We start from the raw sequence: 18,449 nt of genomic DNA, 5'->3' as shown, positions 1-18,449 counted from the left end.
GAATCGGGTTCGGGGTCCGATTTTCGGAAAATCGCGATTTTGCGCGGGCATGTTTTCAAAGGAGATGAGGCCCGAATTTAGCCTCTCATTAAACTGGCCGTAACTCCACAAAACATAGCCCGAGGGCTCTGAAACTTCTAGGGTGCGTCCGTCAGGTCACTAGGAGCGTCCCCAGTGGGTTTTCTCAGAATCGGGTTCGGGGTCCGATTTTCGGAAAATCGCGATTTTGCGCGGGCATGTTTTCAATGGAAATGAGGCCCGAATTTAGCCTCTCATTAAACTGTCCGTAACTCCACAAAACGTAGCCCGAGGGCTCTGAAACTTCTAGGGTGCGTCCGTCAGGTCACTAGGAGCGTCCCCAGTGGGTTTTCTCAGAATCGGGTTCAGGGTCCGATTTTCGGAAAATCGCGATTTTGCGCGGGCATGTTTTCAATGGAAATGAGGCCCGAATTTAGCCTCTCATTAAACTGTCCGTAACTCCACAAAACGTAGCCCGAGGGCTCTGAAACTTCTAGGGTGCGTCCGTCAGGTCACTAGGAGCGTCCCCAGTGGGTTTTCTCAGGATCGGGTTCGGGGTCCGATTTTCGGAAAATCGCGATTTTGCGCGGGCATGTTTTCAATGGAAATGAGGCCCGAATTTAGCCTCTCATTAAACTGTCCGTAACTCCACAAAACGTAGCCCGAGGGCTCTGAAACTTCTAGGGTGCGTCCGTCAGGTCACTAGGAGCGTCCCCAGTGGGTTTTCTCAGAATCGGGTTCGGGGTCCGATTTTCGGAAAATCGCGATTTTGCGCGGGCATGTTTTCAATGGAAATGAGGCCCGAATTTAGCCTCTCATTAAACTGGCCGTAACTCCACAAAACGTAGCCCGAGGGCTCTGAAACTTCTAGGGTGCGTCCGTCAGGTCACTAGGAGCGTCCCCAGTGGGTTTTCTCAGAATCGGGTTCGGGGTCCGATTTTCGGAAAATCGCGATTTTGCGCGGGCATGTTTTCAATGGAAATGAGGCCCGAATTTAGCCTCTCATTAAACTGGCCGTAACTCCACAAAACGTAGCCCGAGGGCTCTGAAACTTCTAGGGTGCGTCCGTCAGGTCACTAGGAGCGTCCCCAGTGGGTTTTCTCAGAATCGGGTTCGGGGTCCGATTTTCGGAAAATCGCGATTTTGCGCGGGCATGTTTTCAATGGAAATGAGGCCCGAATTTAGCCTCTCATTAAACTGGCCGTAACTCCACAAAACGTAGCCCGAGGGCTCTGAAACTTCTAGGGTGCGTCCGTCAGGTCACTAGGAGCGTCCCCAGTGGGTTTTCTCAGAATTGGGTTCGGGGTCCGATTTTCGGAAAATCGCGATTTTGCGCGGGCACGTTTTCAATGGAAATGAGGCCCGAATTTAGCCTCTCATTAAACTGTCCGTAACTCCACAAAACGTGGCCCGAGGGCTCTGAAACTTCTAGGGTGCGTCCGTCAGGTCACTAGGAGCGTCCCCAGTGGGTTTTCTCAGAATTGGGTTCAGGGTCCGATTTTCGGAAAATCGCGATTTTGCGCGGGCATGTTTTCAATGGAAATGAGGCCCGAATTTAGCCTCTCATTAAACTGGCCGTAACTCCACAAAACGTAGCCCGAGGGCTCTGAAACTTCTAGGATGCGTCTGTCAGGTCACTAGGAGCGTCCCCAGTGGGTTTTCTCAGAATCGGGTTCGGGGTCCGATTTTCGGAAAATCGCGATTTTGCGCGGGCATGTTTTCAATGGAATTTAGTCTCGAATTTAGCCTCTCATTAAACTGGCCGTAACTCCACAAAACGTAGCCTGAGGGCTCTGAAACTTCTAGGGTGCGTCCGTCAGGTCACTAGGAGCGTCCCCAGTGGGTTTTCTCAGAATCGGGTTCGGGGTCCGATTTTCGGAAAATCGCGATTTTGCGCGGGCATGTTTTCAATGGAATTTAGTCTCGAATTTAGCCTCTCATTAAACTGGCCGTAACTCCACAAAACGTAGCCTGAGGGCTCTGAAACTTCTAGGGTGCGTCCGTCAGGTCACTAGGAGCGTCCCCAGTGGGTTTTCTCAGAATCGGGTTCGGGGTCCGATTTTCGGAAAATCGCTATTTTGCGCGGGCATGTTTTCAATGGAGATGAGGCCCGAATTTAGCCTCTCATTAAACTGGCCGTAACTCCACAAAACGTAGCCCGAGGGCTCTGAAACTTCTAGGGTGCGTCCGTCAGGTCACTAGGAGCGTCCCCAGTGGGTTTTCTCAGAATCGGGTTCGGGGTCCGATTTTTGGAAAATCGCGATTTTGCGCGGGCATGTTTTCAATGGAAATGAGGCCCGAATTTAGCCTCTCATTAAACTGGCCGTAACTCCACAAAACGTAGCCCGAGGGCTCTGAAACTTCTAGGGTGCGTCCGTCAGGTCACTAGGAGCGTCCCCAGTGGGTTTTCTCAGAATCGGGTTCAGGGTCCGATTTTCGGAAAATCGCGATTTTGCGCGAGCATGTTTTCAATGGAAATGAGGCCCGAATTTAGCCTCTCATTAAACTGTCCGTAACTCCACAAAACGTAGCCCGAGGGCTCTGAAACTTCTAGGGTGCGTCCGTCAGGTCACTAGGAGCGTCCCCAGTGGGTTTTCTCAGAATCGGGTTCGGGGTCCGATTTTCGGAAAATCGCTATTTTGCGCGGGCATGTTTTCAATGGAAATGAGGCCCGAATTTAGCCTCTCATTAAACTGTCCGTAACTCCACAAAACGTAGCCTGAGGGCTCTGAAACTTCTAGGGTGCGTCCGTCAGGTCACTAGGAGCGTCCCCAGTGGGTTTTCTCAGAATCGGGTTCGGGGTCCGATTTTCGGAAAATCGCGATTTTGCGCGGGCATGTTTTCAATGGAATTTAGTCTCGAATTTAGCCTCTCATTAAACTGGCCGTAACTCCACAAAACGTAGCCTGAGGGCTCTGAAACTTCTAGGATGCGTCTGTCAGGTCACTAGGAGCGTCCCCAGTGGGTTTTCTCAGAATCGGGTTCGGGGTCCGATTTTCGGAAAATCGCGATTTTGCGCGGGCATGTTTTCAATGGAAATGAGGCCCGAATTTAGCCTCTCATTAAACTGGCCGTAACTCCACAAAACGTAGCCCGAGGGCTCTGAAACTTCTAGGGTGCGTCCGTCAGGTCACTAGGAGCGTCCCCAGTGGGTTTTCTCAGAATCGGGTTCGGGGTCCGATTTTTCGGAAAATCGCGATTTTGCGCGGGCATGTTTTCAATGGAAATGAGGCCCGAATTTAGCCTCTCATTAAACTGGCCGTAACTCCACAAAACATAGCCCGAGGGCTCTGAAACTTCTAGGGTGCGTCCGTCAGGTCACTAGGAGCGTCCCCAGTGGGTTTTCTCAGAATCGGGTTCGGGGTCCGATTTTCGGAAAATCGCGATTTTGCGCGGGCATGTTTTCAATGGAAATGAGGCCCGAATTTAGCCTCTCATTAAACTGGCCGTAACTCCACAAAACGTAGCCCGAGGGCTCTGAAACTTCTAGGGTGCGTCCGTCAGGTCACTAGGAGCGTCCCCAGTGGGTTTTCTCAGAATCGGGTTCGGGGTCTGATTTTCGGAAAATCGCGATTTTGCGCAGGCATGTTTTCAATGGGAATGAGGCCCGAATTTAGCCTCTCATTAAACTGGCCGTAACTCCACAAAACGTAGCCCGAGGGCTCTGAAACTTCTAGGGTGCGTCCGTCAGGTCACTAGGAGCGTCCCCAGTGGGTTTTCTCAGAATCGGGTTCGGGGTCAGATTTTCGGAAAATCGCGATTTTGCGCGGGCATGTTTTCAATGGAAATGAGGCCTGAATTTAGCCTCTCATTAAACTGTCCGTAACTCCACAAAACGTAGCCCGAGGGCTCTGAAACTTCTAGGGTGCGTCCGTCAGGTCACTAGGAGCGTCCCCAGTGGGTTTTCTCAGAATCGGGTTCGGGGTCCGATTTTCGGAAAATCGCGATTTTGCGCGGGCATGTTTTCAATGGAATTTAGTCTCGAATTTAGCCTCTCATTAAACTGGCCGTAACTCCACAAAACGTAGCCTGAGGGCTCTGAAACTTCTAGGGTGCGTCCGTCAGGTCACTAGGAGCGTCCCCAGTGGGTTTTCTCAGAATCGGGTTCGGGGTCCGATTTTCGGAAAATCGCGATTTTGCGCGGGCATGTTTTCAATGGAATTTAGTCTCGAATTTAGCCTCTCATTAAACTGGCCGTAACTCCACAAAACGTAGCCTGAGGGCTCTGAAACTTCTAGGGTGCGTCCGTCAGGTCACTAGGAGCGTCCCCAGTGGGTTTTCTCAGAATCGGGTTCGGGGTCCGATTTTCGGAAAATCGCGATTTTGCGCGGGCATGTTTTCAAAGGAGATGAGGCCCGAATTTAGCCTCTCATTAAACTGTCCGTAACTCCACAAAACGTAGCCCGAGGGCTCTGAAACTTCTAGGGTGCGTCCGTCAGGTCACTAGGAGCGTCCCCAGTGGGTTTTCTCAGAATCGGGTTCGGGGTCCGATTTTCGGAAAATCGCGATTTTGCGCGGGCATGTTTTCAATGGAAATGAGGCCCGAATTTAGCCTCTCATTAAACTGTCCGTAACTCCACAAAACGTAGCCCGAGGGCTCTGAAACTTCTAGGGTGCGTCCGTCAGGTCACTAGGAGCGTCCCCAGTGGGTTTTCTCAGAATCGGGTTCGGGGTCCGATTTTCGGAAAATCGCGATTTTGCGCGGGCATGTTTTCAAAGGAGATGAGGCCCGAATTTAGCCTCTCATTAAACTGGCCGTAACTCCACAAAACGTAGCCCGAGGGCTCTGAAACTTCTAGGGTGCGTCCGTCAGGTCACTAGGAGCGTCCCCAGTGGGTTTTCTCAGAATCGGGTTCGGGGTCCGATTTTCGGAAAATCGCGATTTTGCGCGGGCATGTTTTCAATGGAAATGAGGCCCGAATTTAGCCTCTCATTAAACTGTCCGTAACTCCACAAAACGTAGCCCGAGGGCTCTGAAACTTCTAGGGTGCGTCCGTCAGGTCACTAGGAGCGTCCCCAGTGGGTTTTCTCAGAATCGGGTTCGGGGTCCGATTTTCGGAAAATCGCGATTTTGCGCGGGCATGTTTTCAATGGAATTTAGTCTCGAATTTAGCCTCTCATTAAACTGGCCGTAACTCCACAAAACGTAGCCTGAGGGCTCTGAAACTTCTAGGGTGCGTCCGTCAGGTCACTAGGAGCGTCCCCAGTGGGTTTTCTCAGAATCGGGTTCGGGGTCCGATTTTCGGAAAATCGCGATTTTGCGCGGGCATGTTTTCAATGGAATTTAGTCTCGAATTTAGCCTCTCATTAAACTGGCCGTAACTCCACAAAACGTAGCCTGAGGGCTCTGAAACTTCTAGGGTGCGTCCGTCAGGTCACTAGGAGCGTCCCCAGTGGGTTTTCTCAGAATCGGGTTCGGGGTCCGATTTTCGGAAAATCGCGATTTTGCGCGGGCATGTTTTCAAAGGAGATGAGGCCCGAATTTAGCCTCTCATTAAACTGTCCGTAACTCCACAAAACGTAGCCCGAGGGCTCTGAAACTTCTAGGGTGCGTCCGTCAGGTCACTAGGAGCGTCCCCAGTGGGTTTTCTCAGAATCGGGTTCGGGGTCCGATTTTCGGAAAATCGCGATTTTGCGCGGGCATGTTTTCAATGGAAATGAGGCCCGAATTTAGCCTCTCATTAAACTGGCCGTAACTCCACAAAACGTAGCCCGAGGGCTCTGAAACTTCTAGGGTGCGTCCGTCAGGTCACTAGGAGCGTCCCCAGTGGGTTTTCTCAGAATCGGGTTCAGGGTCCGATTTTCGGAAAATCGCGATTTTGCGCGGGCATGTTTTCAATGGAAATGAGGCCCGAATTTAGCCTCTCATTAAACTGGCCGTAACTCCACAAAACGTAGCCCGAGGGCTCTGAAACTTCTAGGGTGCGTCCGTCAGGTCACTAGGAGCGTCCCCAGTGGGTTTTCTCAGGATCGGGTTCGGGGTCCGATTTTCGGAAAATTGCGATTTTGCGCGGGCATGTTTTCAATGGAAATGAGGCCCGAATTTAGCCTCTCATTAAACTGTCCGTAACTCCACAAAACGTAGCCCGAGGGCTCTGAAACTTCTAGGGTGCGTCCGTCAGGTCACTAGGAGCGTCCCCAGTGGGTTTTCTCAGAATCGGGTTCGGGGTCCGATTTTCGGAAAATCGCGATTTTGCGCGGGCATGTTTTCAATGGAATTTAGTCTCGAATTTAGCCTCTCATTGAACTGGCCGTAACTCCACAAAACGTAGCCTGAGGGCTCTGAAACTTCTAGGGTGCGTCCGTCAGGTCACTAGGAGCGTCCCCAGTGGGTTTTCTCAGAATCGGGTTCGGGGTCCGATTTTCGGAAAATCGCGATTTTGCGCGGGCATGTTTTCAATGGAAATGAGGCCCAATTAAGCCTCTCATTAAACTGGCCGTAACTCCACAAAACGTAGCCCGAGGGCTCTGAAACTTCTAGGGTGCGTCCGTCAGGTCACTAGGAGCGTCCCCAGTGGGTTTTCTCAGAATCGGGTTCGGGGTCCGATTTTCGGAAAATCGCGATTTTGCGCGGGCATGTTTTCAATGGAAATGAGGCCCGAATTTAGCCTCTCATTAAACTGTCCGTAACTCCACAAAACGTAGCCCGAGGGCTCTGAAACTTCTAGGGTGCGTCCGTCAGGTCACTAGGAGCGTCCCCAGTGGGTTTTCTCAGAATCGGGTTCGGGGTCCGATTTTCGGAAAATCGCGATTTTGCGCGGGCATGTTTTCAATGGAATTTAGTCTCGAATTTAGCCTCTCATTAAACTGGCCGTAACTCCACAAAACGTAGCCTGAGGGCTCTGAAACTTCTAGGATGCGTCTGTCAGGTCACTAGGAGCGTCCCCAGTGGGTTTTCTCAGAATCGGGTTCGGGGTCCGATTTTCGGAAAATCGCGATTTTGCGCGGGCATTTTTTCAATGGAAATGAGGCCCGAATTTAGCCTCTCATTAAACTGGCCGTAACTCCACAAAACATAGCCCGAGGGCTCTGAAACTTCTAGGGTGCGTCCGTCAGGTCACTAGGAGCGTCCCCAGTGGGTTTTCTCAGAATCGGGTTCGGGGTCCGATTTTCGGAAAATCGCGATTTTGCGCGGGCATGTTTTCAATGGAAATGAGGCCCGAATTTAGCCTCTCATTAAACTGGCCGTAACTCCACAAAACATAGCCCGAGGGCTCTGAAACTTCTAGGGTGCGTCCGTCAGGTCACTAGGAGCGTCCCCAGTGGGTTTTCTCAGAATCGGGTTCGGGGTCCGATTTTCGGAAAATCGCGACTTTGCGCGGGCATGTTTTCAATGGAAATGAGGCCCGAATTTAGCCTCTCATTAAACTGGCCGTAACTCCACAAAACGTAGCCCGAGGGCTCTGAAACTTCTAGGGTGCGTCCGTCAGGTCACTAGGAGCGTCCCCAGTGGGTTTTCTCAGAATCGGGTTCGGGGTCTGATTTTCGGAAAATCGCGATTTTGCGCAGGCATGTTTTCAATGGGAATGAGGCCCGAATTTAGCCTCTCATTAAACTGGCCGTAACTCCACAAAACGTAGCCCGAGGGCTCTGAAACTTCTAGGGTGCGTCCGTCAGGTCACTAGGAGCGTCCCCAGTGGGTTTTCTCAGAATCGGGTTCGGGGTCCGATTTTCGGAAAATCGCGATTTTGCGCGGGCATGTTTTCAATGGAAATGAGGCCCGAATTTAGCCTCTCATTAAACTGGCCGTAACTCCACAAAACGTAGCCTGAGGGCTCTGAAACTTCTAGGGTGCGTCCGTCAGGTCACTAGGAGCGTCCCCAGTGGGTTTTCTCAGAATCGGGTTCGGGGTCCGATTTTCGGAAAATCGCGATTTTGCGCGGGCATGTTTTCTATGGAATTTAGTCTCGAATTTAGCCTCTCATTAAACTGGCCGTAACTCCACAAAACATAGCCTGAGGGCTCTGAAACTTCTAGGGTGCGTCCGTCAGGTCACTAGGAGCGTCCCCAGTGGGTTTTCTCAGAATCGGGTTCGGGGTCCGATTTTCGGAAAATCGCGATTTTGCGCGGGCATGTTTTCAAAGGAGATGAGGCCCGAATTTAGCCTCTCATTAAACTGGCCGTAACTCCACAAAACGTAGCCCGAGGGCTCTGAAACTTCTAGGGTGCGTCCGTCAGGTCACTAGGAGCGTCCCCAGTGGGTTTTCTCAGAATCGGGTTCGGGGTCCGATTTTCGGAAAATCGCGATTTTGCGCGGGCATGTTTTCAATGGAAATGAGGCCCGAATTTAGCCTCTCATTAAACTGTCCGTAACTCCACAAAACGTAGCCCGAGGGCTCTGAAACTTCTAGGGTGCGTCCGTCAGGTCACTAGGAGCGTCCCCAGTGGGTTTTCTCAGAATCGGGTTCAGGGTCCGATTTTCGGAAAATCGCGATTTTGCGCGGGCATGTTTTCAATGGAAATGAGGCCCGAATTTAGCCTCTCATTAAACTGTCCGTAACTCCACAAAACGTAGCCCGAGGGCTCTGAAACTTCTAGGGTGCGTCCGTCAGGTCACTAGGAGCGTCCCCAGTGGGTTTTCTCAGGATCGGGTTCGGGGTCCGATTTTCGGAAAATCGCGATTTTGCGCGGGCATGTTTTCAATGGAAATGAGGCCCGAATTTAGCCTCTCATTAAACTGTCCGTAACTCCACAAAACGTAGCCCGAGGGCTCTGAAACTTCTAGGGTGCGTCCGTCAGGTCACTAGGAGCGTCCCCAGTGGGTTTTCTCAGAATCGGGTTCGGGGTCCGATTTTCGGAAAATCGCGATTTTGCGCGGGCATGTTTTCAATGGAAATGAGGCCCGAATTTAGCCTCTCATTAAACTGGCCGTAACTCCACAAAACGTAGCCCGAGGGCTCTGAAACTTCTAGGGTGCGTCCGTCAGGTCACTAGGAGCGTCCCCAGTGGGTTTTCTCAGAATCGGGTTCGGGGTCCGATTTTCGGAAAATCGCGATTTTGCGCGGGCATGTTTTCAATGGAAATGAGGCCCGAATTTAGCCTCTCATTAAACTGGCCGTAACTCCACAAAACGTAGCCCGAGGGCTCTGAAACTTCTAGGGTGCGTCCGTCAGGTCACTAGGAGCGTCCCCAGTGGGTTTTCTCAGAATCGGGTTCGGGGTCCGATTTTCGGAAAATCGCGATTTTGCGCGGGCATGTTTTCAATGAGATGAGGCCCGAATTTAGCCTCTCATTAAACTGGCCGTAACTCCACAAAACGTAGCCCGAGGGCTCTGAAACTTCTAGGGTGCGTCCGTCAGGTCACTAGGAGCGTCCCCAGTGGGTTTTCTCAGAATTGGGTTCGGGGTCCGATTTTCGGAAAATCGCGATTTTGCGCGGGCACGTTTTCAATGGAAATGAGGCCCGAATTTAGCCTCTCATTAAACTGTCCGTAACTCCACAAAACGTGGCCCGAGGGCTCTGAAACTTCTAGGGTGCGTCCGTCAGGTCACTAGGAGCGTCCCCAGTGGGTTTTCTCAGAATTGGGTTCAGGGTCCGATTTTCGGAAAATCGCGATTTTGCGCGGGCATGTTTTCAATGGAAATGAGGCCCGAATTTAGCCTCTCATTAAACTGGCCGTAACTCCACAAAACGTAGCCCGAGGGCTCTGAAACTTCTAGGATGCGTCTGTCAGGTCACTAGGAGCGTCCCCAGTGGGTTTTCTCAGAATCGGGTTCGGGGTCCGATTTTCGGAAAATCGCGATTTTGCGCGGGCATGTTTTCAATGGAATTTAGTCTCGAATTTAGCCTCTCATTAAACTGGCCGTAACTCCACAAAACGTAGCCTGAGGGCTCTGAAACTTCTAGGGTGCGTCCGTCAGGTCACTAGGAGCGTCCCCAGTGGGTTTTCTCAGAATCGGGTTCGGGGTCCGATTTTCGGAAAATCGCGATTTTGCGCGGGCATGTTTTCAATGGAATTTAGTCTCGAATTTAGCCTCTCATTAAACTGGCCGTAACTCCACAAAACGTAGCCTGAGGGCTCTGAAACTTCTAGGGTGCGTCCGTCAGGTCACTAGGAGCGTCCCCAGTGGGTTTTCTCAGAATCGGGTTCGGGGTCCGATTTTCGGAAAATCGCTATTTTGCGCGGGCATGTTTTCAATGGAAATGAGGCCCGAATTTAGCCTCTCATTAAACTGGCCGTAACTCCACAAAACGTAGCCCGAGGGCTCTGAAACTTCTAGGGTGCGTCCGTCAGGTCACTAGGAGCGTCCCCAGTGGGTTTTCTCAGAATCGGGTTCGGGGTCCGATTTTTGGAAAATCGCGATTTTGCGCGGGCATGTTTTCAATGGAAATGAGGCCCGAATTTAGCCTCTCATTAAACTGGCCGTAACTCCACAAAACGTAGCCCGAGGGCTCTGAAACTTCTAGGGTGCGTCCGTCAGGTCACTAGGAGCGTCCCCAGTGGGTTTTCTCAGAATCGGGTTCAGGGTCCGATTTTCGGAAAATCGCGATTTTGCGCGAGCATGTTTTCAATGGAAATGAGGCCCGAATTTAGCCTCTCATTAAACTGTCCGTAACTCCACAAAACGTAGCCCGAGGGCTCTGAAACTTCTAGGGTGCGTCCGTCAGGTCACTAGGAGCGTCCCCAGTGGGTTTTCTCAGAATCGGGTTCGGGGTCCGATTTTCGGAAAATCGCTATTTTGCGCGGGCATGTTTTCAATGGAAATGAGGCCCGAATTTAGCCTCTCATTAAACTGTCCGTAACTCCACAAAACGTAGCCTGAGGGCTCTGAAACTTCTAGGGTGCGTCCGTCAGGTCACTAGGAGCGTCCCCAGTGGGTTTTCTCAGAATCGGGTTCGGGGTCCGATTTTCGGAAAATCGCGATTTTGCGCGGGCATGTTTTCAATGGAATTTAGTCTCGAATTTAGCCTCTCATTAAACTGGCCGTAACTCCACAAAACGTAGCCTGAGGGCTCTGAAACTTCTAGGATGCGTCTGTCAGGTCACTAGGAGCGTCCCCAGTGGGTTTTCTCAGAATCGGGTTCGGGGTCCGATTTTCGGAAAATCGCGATTTTGCGCGGGCATGTTTTCAATGGAAATGAGGCCCGAATTTAGCCTCTCATTAAACTGGCCGTAACTCCACAAAACGTAGCCCGAGGGCTCTGAAACTTCTAGGGTGCGTCCGTCAGGTCACTAGGAGCGTCCCCAGTGGGTTTTCTCAGAATCGGGTTCGGGGTCCGATTTTCGGAAAATCGCGATTTTGCGCGGGCATGTTTTCAATGGAAATGAGGCCCGAATTTAGCCTCTCATTAAACTGGCCGTAACTCCACAAAACATAGCCCGAGGGCTCTGAAACTTCTAGGGTGCGTCCGTCAGGTCACTAGGAGCGTCCCCAGTGGGTTTTCTCAGAATCGGGTTCGGGGTCCGATTTTCGGAAAATCGCGATTTTGCGCGGGCATGTTTTCAATGGAAATGAGGCCCGAATTTAGCCTCTCATTAAACTGGCCGTAACTCCACAAAACATAGCCCGAGGGCTCTGAAACTTCTAGGGTGCGTCCGTCAGGTCACTAGGAGCGTCCCCAGTGGGTTTTCTCAGAATCGGGTTCGGGGTCCGATTTTCGGAAAATCGCGATTTTGCGCGGGCATGTTTTCAATGGAAATGAGGCCCGAATTTAGCCTCTCATTAAACTGGCCGTAACTCCACAAAACGTAGCCCGAGGGCTCTGAAACTTCTAGGGTGCGTCCGTCAGGTCACTAGGAGCGTCCCCAGTGGGTTTTCTCAGAATCGGGTTCGGGGTCTGATTTTCGGAAAATCGCGATTTTGCGCAGGCATGTTTTCAATGGGAATGAGGCCCGAATTTAGCCTCTCATTAAACTGGCCGTAACTCCACAAAACGTAGCCCGAGGGCTCTGAAACTTCTAGGGTGCGTCCGTCAGGTCACTAGGAGCGTCCCCAGTGGGTTTTCTCAGAATCGGGTTCGGGGTCCGATTTTCGGAAAATCGCGATTTTGCGCGGGCATGTTTTCAATGGAAATGAGGCCTGAATTTAGCCTCTCATTAAACTGTCCGTAACTCCACAAAACGTAGCCCGAGGGCTCTGAAACTTCTAGGGTGCGTCCGTCAGGTCACTAGGAGCGTCCCCAGTGGGTTTTCTCAGAATCGGGTTCGGGGTCCGATTTTCGGAAAATCGCGATTTTGCGCGGGCATGTTTTCAATGGAATTTAGTCTCGAATTTAGCCTCTCATTAAACTGGCCGTAACTCCACAAAACGTAGCCTGAGGGCTCTGAAACTTCTAGGGTGCGTCCGTCAGGTCACTAGGAGCGTCCCCAGTGGGTTTTCTCAGAATCGGGTTCGGGGTCCGATTTTTCGGAAAATCGCGATTTTGCGCGGGCATGTTTTCAATGGAATTTAGTCTCGAATTTAGCCTCTCATTAAACTGGCCGTAACTCCACAAAACGTAGCCTGAGGGCTCTGAAACTTCTAGGGTGCGTCCGTCAGGTCACTAGGAGCGTCCCCAGTGGGTTTTCTCAGAATCGGGTTCGGGGTCCGATTTTCGGAAAATCGCGATTTTGCGCGGGCATGTTTTCAAAGGAGATGAGGCCCGAATTTAGCCTCTCATTAAACTGGCCGTAACTCCACAAAACGTAGCCCGAGGGCTCTGAAACTTCTAGGGTGCGTCCGTCAGGTCACTAGGAGCGTCCCCAGTGGGTTTTCTCAGAATCGGGTTCGGGGTCCGATTTTCGGAAAATCGCGATTTTGCGCGGGCATGTTTTCAATGGAAATGAGGCCCGAATTTAGCCTCTCATTAAACTGTCCGTAACTCCACAAAACGTAGCCCGAGGGCTCTGAAACTTCTAGGGTGCGTCCGTCAGGTCACTAGGAGCGTCCCCAGTGGGTTTTCTCAGAATCGGGTTCGGGGTCCGATTTTCGGAAAATCGCGATTTTGCGCGGGCATGTTTTCAAAGGAGATGAGGCCCGAATTTAGCCTCTCATTAAACTGGCCGTAACTCCACAAAACGTAGCCCGAGGGCTCTGAAACTTCTAGGGTGCGTCCGTCAGGTCACTAGGAGCGTCCCCAGTGGGTTTTCTCAGAATCGGGTTCGGGGTCCGATTTTCGGAAAATCGCGATTTTGCGCGGGCATGTTTTCAATGGAAATGAGGCCCGAATTTAGCCTCTCATTAAACTGTCCGTAACTCCACAAAACGTAGCCCGAGGGCTCTGAAACTTCTAGGGTGCGTCCGTCAGGTCACTAGGAGCGTCCCCAGTGGGTTTTCTCAGAATCGGGTTCGGGGTCCGATTTTCGGAAAATCGCGATTTTGCGCGGGCATGTTTTCAATGGAATTTAGTCTCGAATTTAGCCTCTCATTAAACTGGCCGTAACTCCACAAAACGTAGCCTGAGGGCTCTGAAACTTCTAGGGTGCGTCCGTCAGGTCACTAGGAGCGTCCCCAGTGGGTTTTCTCAGAATCGGGTTCGGGGTCCGATTTTCGGAAAATCGCGATTTTGCGCGGGCATGTTTTCAATGGAAATGAGGCCCGAATTTAGCCTCTCATTAAACTGGCCGTAACTCCACAAAACATAGCCCGAGGGCTCTGAAACTTCTAGGGTGCGTCCGTCAGGTCACTAGGAGCGTCCCCAGTGGGTTTTCTCAGAATCGGGTTCGGGGTCCGATTTTCGGAAAATCGCGATTTTGCGCGGGCATGTTTTCAATGGAAATGAGGCCCGAATTTAGCCTCTCATTAAACTGGCCGTAACTCCACAAAACGTAGCCCGAGGGCTCTGAAACTTCTAGGGTGCGTCCGTCAGGTCACTAGGAGCGTCCCCAGTGGGTTTTCTCAGAATCGGGTTCGGGGTCTGATTTTCGGAAAATCGCGATTTTGCGCAGGCATGTTTTCAATGGGAATGAGGCCCGAATTTAGCCTCTCATTAAACTGGCCGTAACTCCACAAAACGTAGCCCGAGGGCTCTGAAACTTCTAGGGTGCGTCCGTCAGGTCACTAGGAGCGTCCCCAGTGGGTTTTCTCAGAATCGGGTTCGGGGTCCGATTTTCGGAAAATCGCGATTTTGCGCGGGCATGTTTTCAATGGAAATGAGGCCTGAATTTAGCCTCTCATTAAACTGTCCGTAACTCCACAAAACGTAGCCCGAGGGCTCTGAAACTTCTAGGGTGCGTCCGTCAGGTCACTAGGAGCGTCCCCAGTGGGTTTTCTCAGAATCGGGTTCGGGGTCCGATTTTCGGAAAATCGCGATTTTGCGCGGGCAAGTTTTCAATGGAATTTAGTCTCGAATTTAGCCTCTCATTAAACTGGCCGTAACTCCACAAAACGTAGCCTGAGGGCTCTGAAACTTCTAGGGTGCGTCCGTCAGGTCACTAGGAGCGTCCCCAGTGGGTTTTCTCAGAATCGGGTTCGGGGTCCGATTTTTCGGAAAATCGCGATTTTGCGCGGGCATGTTTTCAATGGAATTTAGTCTCGAATTTAGCCTCTCATTAAACTGGCCGTAACTCCACAAAACGTAGCCTGAGGGCTCTGAAACTTCTAGGGTGCGTCCGTCAGGTCACTAGGAGCGTCCCCAGTGGGTTTTCTCAGAATCGGGTTCGGGGTCCGATTTTCGGAAAATCGCGATTTTGCGCGGGCATGTTTTCAAAGGAGATGAGGCCCGAATTTAGCCTCTCATTAAACTGGCCGTAACTCCACAAAACGTAGCCCGAGGGCTCTGAAACTTCTAGGGTGCGTCCGTCAGGTCACTAGGAGCGTCCCCAGTGGGTTTTCTCAGAATCGGGTTCGGGGTCCGATTTTCGGAAAATCGCGATTTTGCGCGGGCATGTTTTCAATGGAAATGAGGCCCGAATTTAGCCTCTCATTAAACTGTCCGTAACTCCACAAAACGTAGCCCGAGGGCTCTGAAACTTCTAGGGTGCGTCCGTCAGGTCACTAGGAGCGTCCCCAGTGGGTTTTCTCAGAATCGGGTTCGGGGTCCGATTTTCGGAAAATCGCGATTTTGCGCGGGCATGTTTTCAAAGGAGATGAGGCCCGAATTTAGCCTCTCATTAAACTGGCCGTAACTCCACAAAACGTAGCCCGAGGGCTCTGAAACTTCTAGGGTGCGTCCGTCAGGTCACTAGGAGCGTCCCCAGTGGGTTTTCTCAGAATCGGGTTCGGGGTCCGATTTTCGGAAAATCGCGATTTTGCGCGGGCATGTTTTCAATGGAAATGAGGCCCGAATTTAGCCTCTCATTAAACTGTCCGTAACTCCACAAAACGTAGCCCGAGGGCTCTGAAACTTCTAGGGTGCGTCCGTCAGGTCACTAGGAGCGTCCCCAGTGGGTTTTCTCAGAATCGGGTTCGGGGTCCGATTTTCGGAAAATCGCGATTTTGCGCGGGCATGTTTTCAATGGAATTTAGTCTCGAATTTAGCCTCTCATTAAACTGGCCGTAACTCCACAAAACGTAGCCTGAGGGCTCTGAAACTTCTAGGGTGCGTCCGTCAGGTCACTAGGAGCGTCCCCAGTGGGTTTTCTCAGAATCGGGTTCGGGGTCCGATTTTCGGAAAATCGCGATTTTGCGCGGGCATGTTTTCAATGGAATTTAGTCTCGAATTTAGCCTCTCATTAAACTGGCCGTAACTCCACAAAACGTAGCCTGAGGGCTCTGAAACTTCTAGGGTGCGTCCGTCAGGTCACTAGGAGCGTCCCCAGTGGGTTTTCTCAGAATCGGGTTCGGGGTCCGATTTTCGGAAAATCGCGATTTTGCGCGGGCATGTTTTCAAAGGAGATGAGGCCCGAATTTAGCCTCTCATTAAACTGGCCGTAACTCCACAAAACGTAGCCCGAGGGCTCTGAAACTTCTAGGGTGCGTCCGTCAGGTCACTAGGAGCGTCCCCAGTGGGTTTTCTCAGAATCGGGTTCGGGGTCCGATTTTCGGAAAATCGCGATTTTGCGCGGGCATGTTTTCAATGGAAATGAGGCCCGAATTTAGCCTCTCATTAAACTGTCCGTAACTCCACAAAACGTAGCCCGAGGGCTCTGAAACTTCTAGGGTGCGTCCGTCAGGTCACTAGGAGCGTCCCCAGTGGGTTTTCTCAGAATCGGGTTCGGGGTCCGATTTTCGGAAAATCGCGATTTTGCGCGGGCATGTTTTCAAAGGAGATGAGGCCCGAATTTAGCCTCTCATTAAACTGGCCGTAACTCCACAAAACGTAGCCCGAGGGCTCTGAAACTTCTAGGGTGCGTCCGTCAGGTCACTAGGAGCGTCCCCAGTGGGTTTTCTCAGAATCGGGTTCGGGGTCCGATTTTCGGAAAATCGCGATTTTGCGCGGGCATGTTTTCAATGGAAATGAGGCCCAAATTTAGCCTCTCATTAAACTGTCCGTAACTCCACAAAACGTAGCCCGAGGGCTCTGAAACTTCTAGGGTGCGTCCGTCAGGTCACTAGGAGCGTCCCCAGTGGGTTTTCTCAGAATCGGGTTCGGGGTCCGATTTTCGGAAAATCGCGATTTTGCGCGGGCATGTTTTCAATGGAAATGAGGCCCGAATTTAGCCTCTCATTAAACTGGCCGTAACTCCACAAAACGTAGCCCGAGGGCTCTGAAACTTCTAGGGTGCGTCCGTCAGGTCACTAGGAGCGTCCCCAGTGGGTTTTCTCAGAATCGGGTTCAGGGTCCGATTTTCGGAAAATCGCGATTTTGCGCGGGCATGTTTTCAATGGAAATGAGGCCCGAATTTAGCCTCTCATTAAACTGGCCGTAACTCCACAAAACGTAGCCCGAGGGCTCTGAAACTTCTAGGGTGCGTCCGTCAGGTCACTAGGAGCGTCCCCAGTGGGTTTTCTCAGGATCGGGTTCGGGGTCCGATTTTCGGAAAATCGCGATTTTGCGCGGGCATGTTTTCAATGGAAATGAGGCCCGAATTTAGCCTCTCATTAAACTGTCCGTAACTCCACAAAACGTAGCCCGAGGGCTCTGAAACTTCTAGGGTGCGTCCGTCAGGTCACTAGGAGCGTCCCCAGTGGGTTTTCTCAGAATCGGGTTCGGGGTCCGATTTTCGGAAAATCGCGATTTTGCGCGGGCATGTTTTCAATGGAAATGAGGCCCGAATTTAGCCTCTCATTAAACTGGCCGTAACTCCACAAAACGTAGCCCGAGGGCTCTGAAACTTCTAGGGTGCGTCCGTCAGGTCACTAGGAGCGTCCCCAGTGGGTTTTCTCAGAATCGGGTTCGGGGTCCGATTTTCGGAAAATCGCGATTTTGCGCGGGCATGTTTTCAATGAGATGAGGCCCGAATTTAGCCTCTCATTAAACTGGCCGTAACTCCACAAAACGTAGCCCGAGGGCTCTGAAACTTCTAGGGTGCGTCCGTCAGGTCACTAGGAGCGTCCCCAGTGGGTTTTCTCAGAATCGGGTTCGGGGTCCGATTTTCGGAAAATCGCGATTTTGCGCGGGCATGTTTTCAATGGAAATGAGGCCCGAATTTAGCCTCTCATTAAACTGGCCGTAACTCCACAAAACGTAGCCCGAGGGCTCTGAAACTTCTAAGGTGCGTCCGTCAGGTCACTAGGAGCGTCCCCAGTGGGTTTTCTCAGAATCGGGTTCGGGGTCCGATTTTCGGAATATCGCGATTTTGCGCGGGCATGTTTTCAATGAGATGAGGCCCGAATTTAGCCTCTCATTAAACTGGCCATAACTTCACAAAACGTAGCCCGAGGGCTCTGAAACTTCTAGGGTGCGTCCGTCAGGTCACTAGGAGCGTCCCCAGTGGGTTTTCTCAGAATTGGGTTCGGGCTCCGATTTTCGGAAAATCGCGATTTTGCGCGGGCACGTTTTCAATGGAAATGAGGCCCGAATTTAGCCTCTCATTAAACTGTCCGTAACTCCACAAAACGTAGCCCGAGGGCTCTGAAACTTCTAGGGTGCGTCCGTCAGGTCACTAGGAGCGTCCCCAGTGGGTTTTCTCAGAATTGGGTTCAGGGTCCGATTTTCGGAAAATCGCGATTTTGCGCGGGCATGTTTTCAATGGAAATGAGGCCCGAATTTAGCCTCTCATTAAACTGGCCGTAACACCACAAAACGTAGCCCGAGGGCTCTGAAACTTCTAGGATGCGTCTGTCAGGTCACTAGGAGCGTCCCCAGTGGGTTTTCTCAGAATCGGGTTCGGGGTCCGATTTTCGGAAAATCGCGATTTTGCGCGGGCATGTTTTCAATGGAATTTAGTCTCGAATTTAGCCTCTCATTAAACTGGCCGTAACTCCACAAAACGTAGCCTGAGGGCTCTGAAACTTCTAGGGTGCGTCCGTCAGGTCACTAGGAGCGTCCCCAGTGGGTTTTCTCAGAATCGGGTTCGGGGTCCGATTTTCGGAAAATCGCGATTTTGCGCGGGCATGTTTTCAATGGAATTTAGTCTCGAATTTAGCCTCTCATTAAACTGGCCGTAACTCCACAAAACGTAGCCTGAG

This window comes from Halichoeres trimaculatus, unplaced genomic scaffold, assembly GCF_033239565.1.
Source record: "Halichoeres trimaculatus isolate MK-OKI-2021-1 unplaced genomic scaffold, fHalTri1.1 fHalTri1_scaffold_7, whole genome shotgun sequence".
NCBI classification, from domain to species: domain Eukaryota; kingdom Metazoa; phylum Chordata; class Actinopteri; order Labriformes; family Labridae; genus Halichoeres; species Halichoeres trimaculatus.
This window is presented reverse-complemented; position numbering follows the sequence as displayed.